This window comes from Nelusetta ayraudi, unplaced genomic scaffold, assembly GCF_046127955.1.
Source record: "Nelusetta ayraudi isolate G7.1 ecotype Tasmania unplaced genomic scaffold, CSIRO-AGI_Nayr_v1 ptg000140l, whole genome shotgun sequence".
NCBI lineage: Eukaryota > Metazoa > Chordata > Actinopteri > Tetraodontiformes > Monacanthidae > Nelusetta > Nelusetta ayraudi.
Window position 1 is genome coordinate 696,833 of NW_027466190.1, and position 7,413 is coordinate 704,245.

Here is a 7,413-nt window from a genome sequence, read left to right on the forward strand (position 1 = left end):
GTGAGAGCCGCCGCCGCTGCACGCCACCTCCAGGGGGCAGCGGGCGGGTCAGACGGGGATCAAGGCCGTGGGTGTTATTTGTGATTACTGCTCCAGTCTGCAGGGGCTCCTCCTCCTCCTCCTCCTCCTCCTCCTCCTCCTCTTCTTCGAGAGGCGATAAGATGCCGTCAGGAAGAGAGCGGCGGTCAGAGTTTGAGGGCCGGCGCCGGCAGAGAGCAGTTATAGTCGGAGGAGCTCATTTCTCGGCGGCGCCACAGGGTCAGGTGTTCGGCCCTTCTGGGATTTGCAGAGGGATTACGGCCACCCCCTTCGTGGGCTTTTCCCCCCCCCCTCTTCTTCTTCTCTCTCTGTCCCTCCTGCACCTGTGCGACAGGAAATGCCCATGTGACACTTCCTTTGATTGCTTATACAACGCCGCGGTCTTTTTTTTCTTTTTCTCGCCCGCCCCCCCCTCCTGCATTGAAGATGTTCAGTCAGTGACGGATGAAAGGCTTTCAGTGCTCAGATGGACTAAAGTCTCCGTCTTTGTAGTGGAGAATCAGCAGCACCGCTGGAAAAAAAAAAAAAAAAAGACGAGACAAAACTGTCCAGAGAAAAAAGACACGGCTGAGTCTCAAGGTTGTTTTTTTTTCCCTCTTTTTTTTTTTTTTAAATAATAAAATCTTGGATTCAAGATGACAACATTTTTTTTTCTTGCCTTCCTCCACGTCAGATTAAACAATCGCGCCGGCTTGAATGCCTCCCGGGTTGGTTGGGAGACCTTGACCGATCATCATTCATGAGCCGGGGACCAGCAAAAAAAAAAAAACAGAAAGAAAAAGAAAACGAAAAAACGCCTGAAGGCAAATTCTTTCCCCATATCTCCATACGGGTCGGAGCACTCTGTCTTCCCATTAGTTGAATGTTACCCCGCAGAACACGTTGTACCAAAATGGTGCAAAATATTCTAGCATGCCGTCAGTGGAAGCTGACTGCTTTTATGGATTTCCATTAAAATAGTTCTCGGGAAAAATGCCTTCTGCTGGAGTTGTGGAGAGACGGATGATGTCAGTGTTGTTGATATCTGGGTAACAAAGCTCCATGCCGTCATTCTATCATGTACGCTAGAGGTTTTTTTCCTTTTGATATATTTTGAACATATATATATGTATATATATATAAATATATTTATAATGACTTTGTTCCAGAGGAGGAAACCCGTCAGCCGTCGCTCTTCCCTGAAGATCCCGCGGTGGTAAACCTCCAGAGCGGCTGCAGCCTCTTAAATCCGCCGCACCATCCTCAGTCCTCTCGTCTCCCTAAATAACAATTACCATCTCATTTGTGGCTGGAGAGTTTCCAGAGCGCCCGGACCCTCCTACCTTCCAGCGCGTGGCTGCTGGAGACTTGTGGCAGCTACTTAGGTTTCCTCTGCCTGTGCCGGGGCTGATGAACTGTGACAGCTGACGTCTGAGCAGCCAGTCCTAAAAAAAAAAAAAAAGAAGAAGAAGAAGAAGAAAAAAAAAGGGAGAGAGAGAAAGAGAGGCAGCGGTAATGAGGAGTCAGTCTACTGGCTGAGAGACAGATGCCATCATATTTCAGACGGAGTTATTCCCTCTGCTCTTCCTCGCTGCTGCTGCTGCTGCTGCTGCTGCTGCTGCTGGCAGGGACTCCACGAGGCTACGACGGCTGTCACGCTGAGGGCGACCCCGCGATCGCCCGCTGTTTATTTATCTGAAGCCCGCTGCTTGCCAGACAAGATCGCACTAAAAGCAGGACACCCTCGCCAGATACTGTCTGGAGTGCAATGCACGCCAGCTGAGAGGAAATAACAAGAAAGAAGGAATGTTGTAGTATGAATGCCAGGCCAGCGGGTGGGTGCATGCCGGGCTATCCTTCAAGGGTAAAGGTACTGTTTTGCATTGCAAGAAGCAGCCGGCGAAGAAGAAGAAGAGGAAGAGGAAGAAGAGGAAGAGGAAGAAGAGGAAGAGGAAGAAGAGGAAGAAGAAGAAGAAGAAGAAGAAGAAGAAGAAGAAGAAGAAGAAAACTATTTTCAGAGACTGTTGGCAACTCTTGCCGCGTGCTATCAATTTGGATTAGCCCACTTGTAATGGACGGACGGCGAGCTCAGCCAATCACCTTGCGAGTGTCGCCTCCCTTTTCCCAAACACTCTCTAGGAGCTTAATGGGACGGATTCGTGAGACACATCCCTAAAGACTTGGCGCTAGCGCTCCGTGTGGCAGGTCCGATTACACCGGCCAGCGTCTCCACCTGACCTTCACTTAAATTCCCATTTTCTATTTTTTTTTTTTTTTTTTTTTTTTTTTTTCTTTAAACGACTCATTCTTTTAACATGGAATTGAAGCTTCATCCGCCGAAGTCGCGGCTGCGAGCTGCGAGCGTGACGCCGGCTCTCACCTCCTCCCCTGCGCCGGGAGCGTCGGCAGGCTCGGGTCCACTCGGAGGCAAATTTATGGTGACATTTGGGATTAATAAGGGAAATTGGGAGTCATTAGCGCGCGCCAAGCTCAGCAGGCATCTCAGCAAAACTGTCAAGCGGAGGTCACCGGCGGCGTGCGTTGACGCTGGAGGCCCCCCCCCCGCCCCCCCCAACCGAGCCAGGAGGGAAGCAGCGGCCTGGATTTCCCTTCCCAAACTGCAGGACGCAGGATTCTCCGAGTGCCGGCAGCAAACACATATTCACCTCAGCAAAGCAGTAAATCAATGCTTTAATAGGAGCTGCCAGACTTTGATTTATTTATTTACTTATTTATTTTGCTAACGGTGTTTTTTTTTTGGTTTTTTTCAGTCCAAGGTTCAGATGACTGGCAGAAACATTTTTTTTTTCTTTTTCAGAAAATGAAGCGGCGGCGGCGGCGGCGGCGGCGGCGTGCTGAACAGACGCGTGGACGTGGACGTGGACGCGGACGCGGAGCTCCTGTTAAGTGTTTTTGCGGAGCTCACTGATCTCCAAACAGCCCCGTTTATGAGTCATCTCTGAGCGGAACTGTTTATTTGTTTGGCTGGAAGAAACAACAGCGGAGCTACGAGGAGGTGGCGGATCAGCGACTTTTCGGAAAAACAAGGTGTTTTTCTCCCAGTTTAAGCGAGGAGCGAGCGGCAATCGCTCAGCGTTAGCGCCTTTTACCCTCGGGGAGGTTGCTGCACGGCCGAGTCCGTCTCCACGCTGAAACAAAGTTAAAGGCTAAACTAAATAACGAGGCCGCCGCCGCCGCCGCCGCCGCCGCTTGCTTGCGTAGCAGCTCGTTCCTGCGCGAGGTGCAGACAACAGCGTTCACAGGCCAGGGACACAGGGAATGAGATAAACAAGAGTGTAAGCAGCGGCTTTATTGGAGGGTTTGCTCCGCTGCGTTGGCTTGCAAGTCTGGCTTTTTTTCACGCATCCATTTTTAAATGATCGGAGGGGGGAAAAAAAAGACTCTTTCTCAATGTGAACAGTTCTCTTCCTGGTCGGGTGGCCCGGTGACCGGACCAATCAGGATCCTTCGGAGGAAAAAGAGGCGGGACTAACGGGCAGATGATCGACAAGGTGCCACAGTGTGGACGCGTGGGAGTTGCGGTCCGCCACTGAGAAAGGTTTTCCGGGAGGGGGGTAGGGGGGTAGGGGGGTGGGGTGGGGTGGGGTGAAGCGTGAGCCAATAGGAAGCCTTCCCGCTGTTACCAAGCAGAATGATCTGACTGGTCGGAAGCTTCGTCCAATCATCTTCATAGTCAATATTCTTTCCACAACCCCAATCCTGTCTGAGTTGACAGACAGGCGCTTTCGTCCAATCGCATCGCTGGGTCGTTTTTCCTTCTTTCTCCTTCTTCCACACCTCCTTCTCTTCCATCTCTCCCCCCCCACCCCCCACCCCGGAGTCGTTTTCCCAGATTTCCCCCTCTGCTCCGGGCTGGAGGACTCTTCATTTCCTCTGCGCCGTCCCTCCGTCGCCGCCGCACAGATATCGCTGTTTATTACCCACGATGCAGTTCTGCTGCCGCTGGGGGCCCATGTGACCGGGCCCCCGCTGGAAGTCCATGTATATTTTACACTGTTCCAGTCAGCATTTTCATCCTCCACGCTTTCATTTCCTGCTTGTCTCGGCGCCGCGTGAAAAATGAAACACCCAAACGGCAAAAAAACCCACAACAAAACACAACAAACAAACAAACAAACAAACAAACCGGAAAACAAGAGTGCAGGGGGAAAAAAAAAACAACAACTCCCACAACAGAATAAAACTCCAAAGCCCTGCGACTCGCTTTTATATCAACTCAGCAGGGCTGAAGTGGAAACAAAAAAACAGTTTAATTTCATAACCTTTGGAGTGAATAGTGAGTAAAAGAGGTGGTTGAGACAGCGGAGGGCAAACACTCAAAAGAATTCAAGAAAAAAAGACTTTTTTTTTTTTTTTTGAAGTGAAATAATCAATTTCATCTTGTGCAGTAACATTGTGTCGCACAACTCATATTACATGGTAGACTCTTCCGTCCGAGAGAATGGGAGGATTTTTATTTTATTCTGAAACTCTCTCTTATGTCCCATTCTCTGTGTCTGGGACAAAATCTTTCAAAAATAATGGCATCATTAGGCGGCCGTTTAAACCTTCACAGTAAAAGTTATTTAATGTCAAAGGAGCCAAACGGCTGTCGAGGGGATATTTTCCTGCTTCTTTATTACACCCGGCCCTCACTTTGAATGGCTTTGTGTGTGTGTGTGTGTGTGTGTGTGTGTGTGGTGACTGATATTTTCAGCTTGCTCTGATTTCATGTCCGTCAAAAAAAAAAAAAAAAAAAAAACACTCAACAAAACACAGGCCGCCAGCCTCAGAAATCAGGCGGAAACTGCGAGTGGCTGCGACCTGCCGAGATAAACAAGACGAATCAGCTTTGAAATCTGCGCTCGGCGCTGCGGCGCCTCCTGGAGGGGGGGGGGGAATCTCAGCTCGGCCTTATCAGCCTACGACTGGCCTGCCTCTCTCTCTCTCTCTCTCTCTCTCTCTCCCTCTCGGTGTGATGTGCTGTTTATTACAGCCGCTCGGCGCCACAGATGCGACTCGTGTCGCCTCACGCAGAGATGCGAGCGGCTCGCCGGTCACACCTGTCCGCCACCACGGCGCCGTTCCAATTTCTCTTCCCCCCTCCGCCCCGCCGCCATTATCCTCAGACAAGCTGCATGAAAAGGGCCCTCGACTGTTCCACCTGACGGGCTGCGAGCGCTTCAGTCACGCAGCCACACTGTGACAACTGTTCTGGTCTGGAGAGGAAAAAAAATAAAAATAAAACCCCTGTAAACTCCAGCTGAAAATAACATCTGATAGGAAATAAATGACCCAAAAATTGCTGTGCATGGACATAGATGTACAGATAGACAGATAGGTAGGTAGGTCGATATATAGATAGATAGATCGATGTACTTTATCGATCCAACATTGGGGAACTACACTGTTGCAGCAACACCTGCAAATCGCAATTATACTCTGTCGAAATTTGAAGAAATATCGCTTTTATTTCGCAAATTAAAAAAAAACCCAAAACAACCCCACTGTGATGGAAACGCAGCGACCTCATTTTGGCCATGTGTACTTGTCTACTGCATGATGAGTCTTTCCTGCACCAGTGTGTTGTGTGTACAGGTACCTGCCTGCCTGCATGCCCGGGGACCGGGGGGGGGAATTTAGCAATCTGTGCTGAAGCCCCGGCCGCGTTCACGCCGATGCCCGACGCAGTAATGTTGATTAATGTGCGTTGTCAATAAATAAATAATAAATAAACAACTAGACAACAATAAACTGAGGCGAAGCCCCCGGAACCGCCGGAGGAGGAGGAGGAGGAGGAGGAGGAGGAGGAGGAGGAGGAGAGACTTCCTGTGTCTCCTGCAGCCTGCCAGCTCCTGCAGGCAGCAGGAGGGAATACACCCCCCCCCCGCCCCCCGCCCCCCCCCCCCCACCCCCCCAAACTATTGCTGAAATGTGCTGTTGAATATAAAGTGACGGCTGATTGATAGATATAGTATGGCGCCCTGGGGCCCCATGCAATTTATATACACACACACACACATATATATATATATGTATACATCACCATCAGCAGCACAGTGAGGTGCCACAGTGCATTGGTGCTGTGTGTGTGTGTGTGTGTGTGTGTTTGTGTGTGTGTGTGTCGGTCCAGGTCCATGTTGTGTTGTGTCAGGGAAATGCCGGGTGTTGTTTGTTTATTTATTTATTTATTTATTTATTTAAACACTTATTTCTTTGTTTAATTGTTCAAGAGTTTTTTTTTTTTTGTTCAAGTTATCCAAATGAGTTTAATGTCTGGGCATCGTTGTCTGCAGGTATACTGTATATGTTGATGTATGAACACGAGCAGCCAACAGTCTGGACTCACCCTCTGCATTGCATGTCTTTTCTTTCATTCTCACTGTTGACTGTTGACGTTGCTCACTCAAGGCAGGAAACAATAAAACGTGTTTTACATTTCCATTCTTCGCACATGGCACGAAAAGCATACTTAAAGAGTCACTGAATGTGTTTTTAATTGCACACATCTTGCTCATACCTTCGATGTCGTCAGTGTGTATCTGCAGTGGAGGCAGTGGTGAAGATCAAATAATGGCAGGAGAAGGTGAGTCCAACCTTTAGACTTGGTGGAGCGTGGAGGAATAAAGGTGGAGGCGTTACCTTCATCCTTTCACACACGTCACACGTTGCTGCCGCAGGATGAAGAGCCGGGGGGGCAACTGTTCTGTGTTTGGGGGGGGGGGAGAAAAGCAATGTCAGTGCAGGTGCAGACGAGCCTGAAAAAAAAAAGAAAATAAAGAAAAAAAAAGAAAAGTGAATTCTGTGTTTGCTGGAAAGAAAGGAATCAATAAGCTGCAAAACAACAAGAGGGAAGATTCTTCTTTTCTTTCGCTCCTTTTTTTATATTTCACTGCGATGATTTGAGTCGTTCACCTACCCCCCCCCGCGCTGCTTCAGCGCTGTCTTGTTAGAAGCGGCTCAGACAAACCTGAAGGCGATGGACCACCAGATGAGTGCTGTGGTACTGGAGGTTGGTCTCCGTCTCCAGAACACTTTCCTCTGGTCTGGGTCTGGGTCTCGGACTCAGAGGCTTTTTTCTTTGGGACCGGACAGACTGGGATTCTTTAATCCAGACCAGTGGAGACTCGAGCCAACACTGTAATGAGACGATAATAACTGGAAAGAATCCAGCTGCTGCTGCTGCTGCTGCTTAACGCTCTGCTGGTGACGCCCAGAGTGACACCCCGGGTTATACTCTCGCATCAAATGGTTGAAAATAGTTGCAAAGCAGCAAAATGTTCAAGAAGAATGAATCTTGCAGAAAAGAGACGTTGCTGCTCCACTTAGAAGCAAACTTGATTTAAAAAAAAAAAAGTTTGTGGATGGAATTTCAGTTTTTATCTTATAACAGTT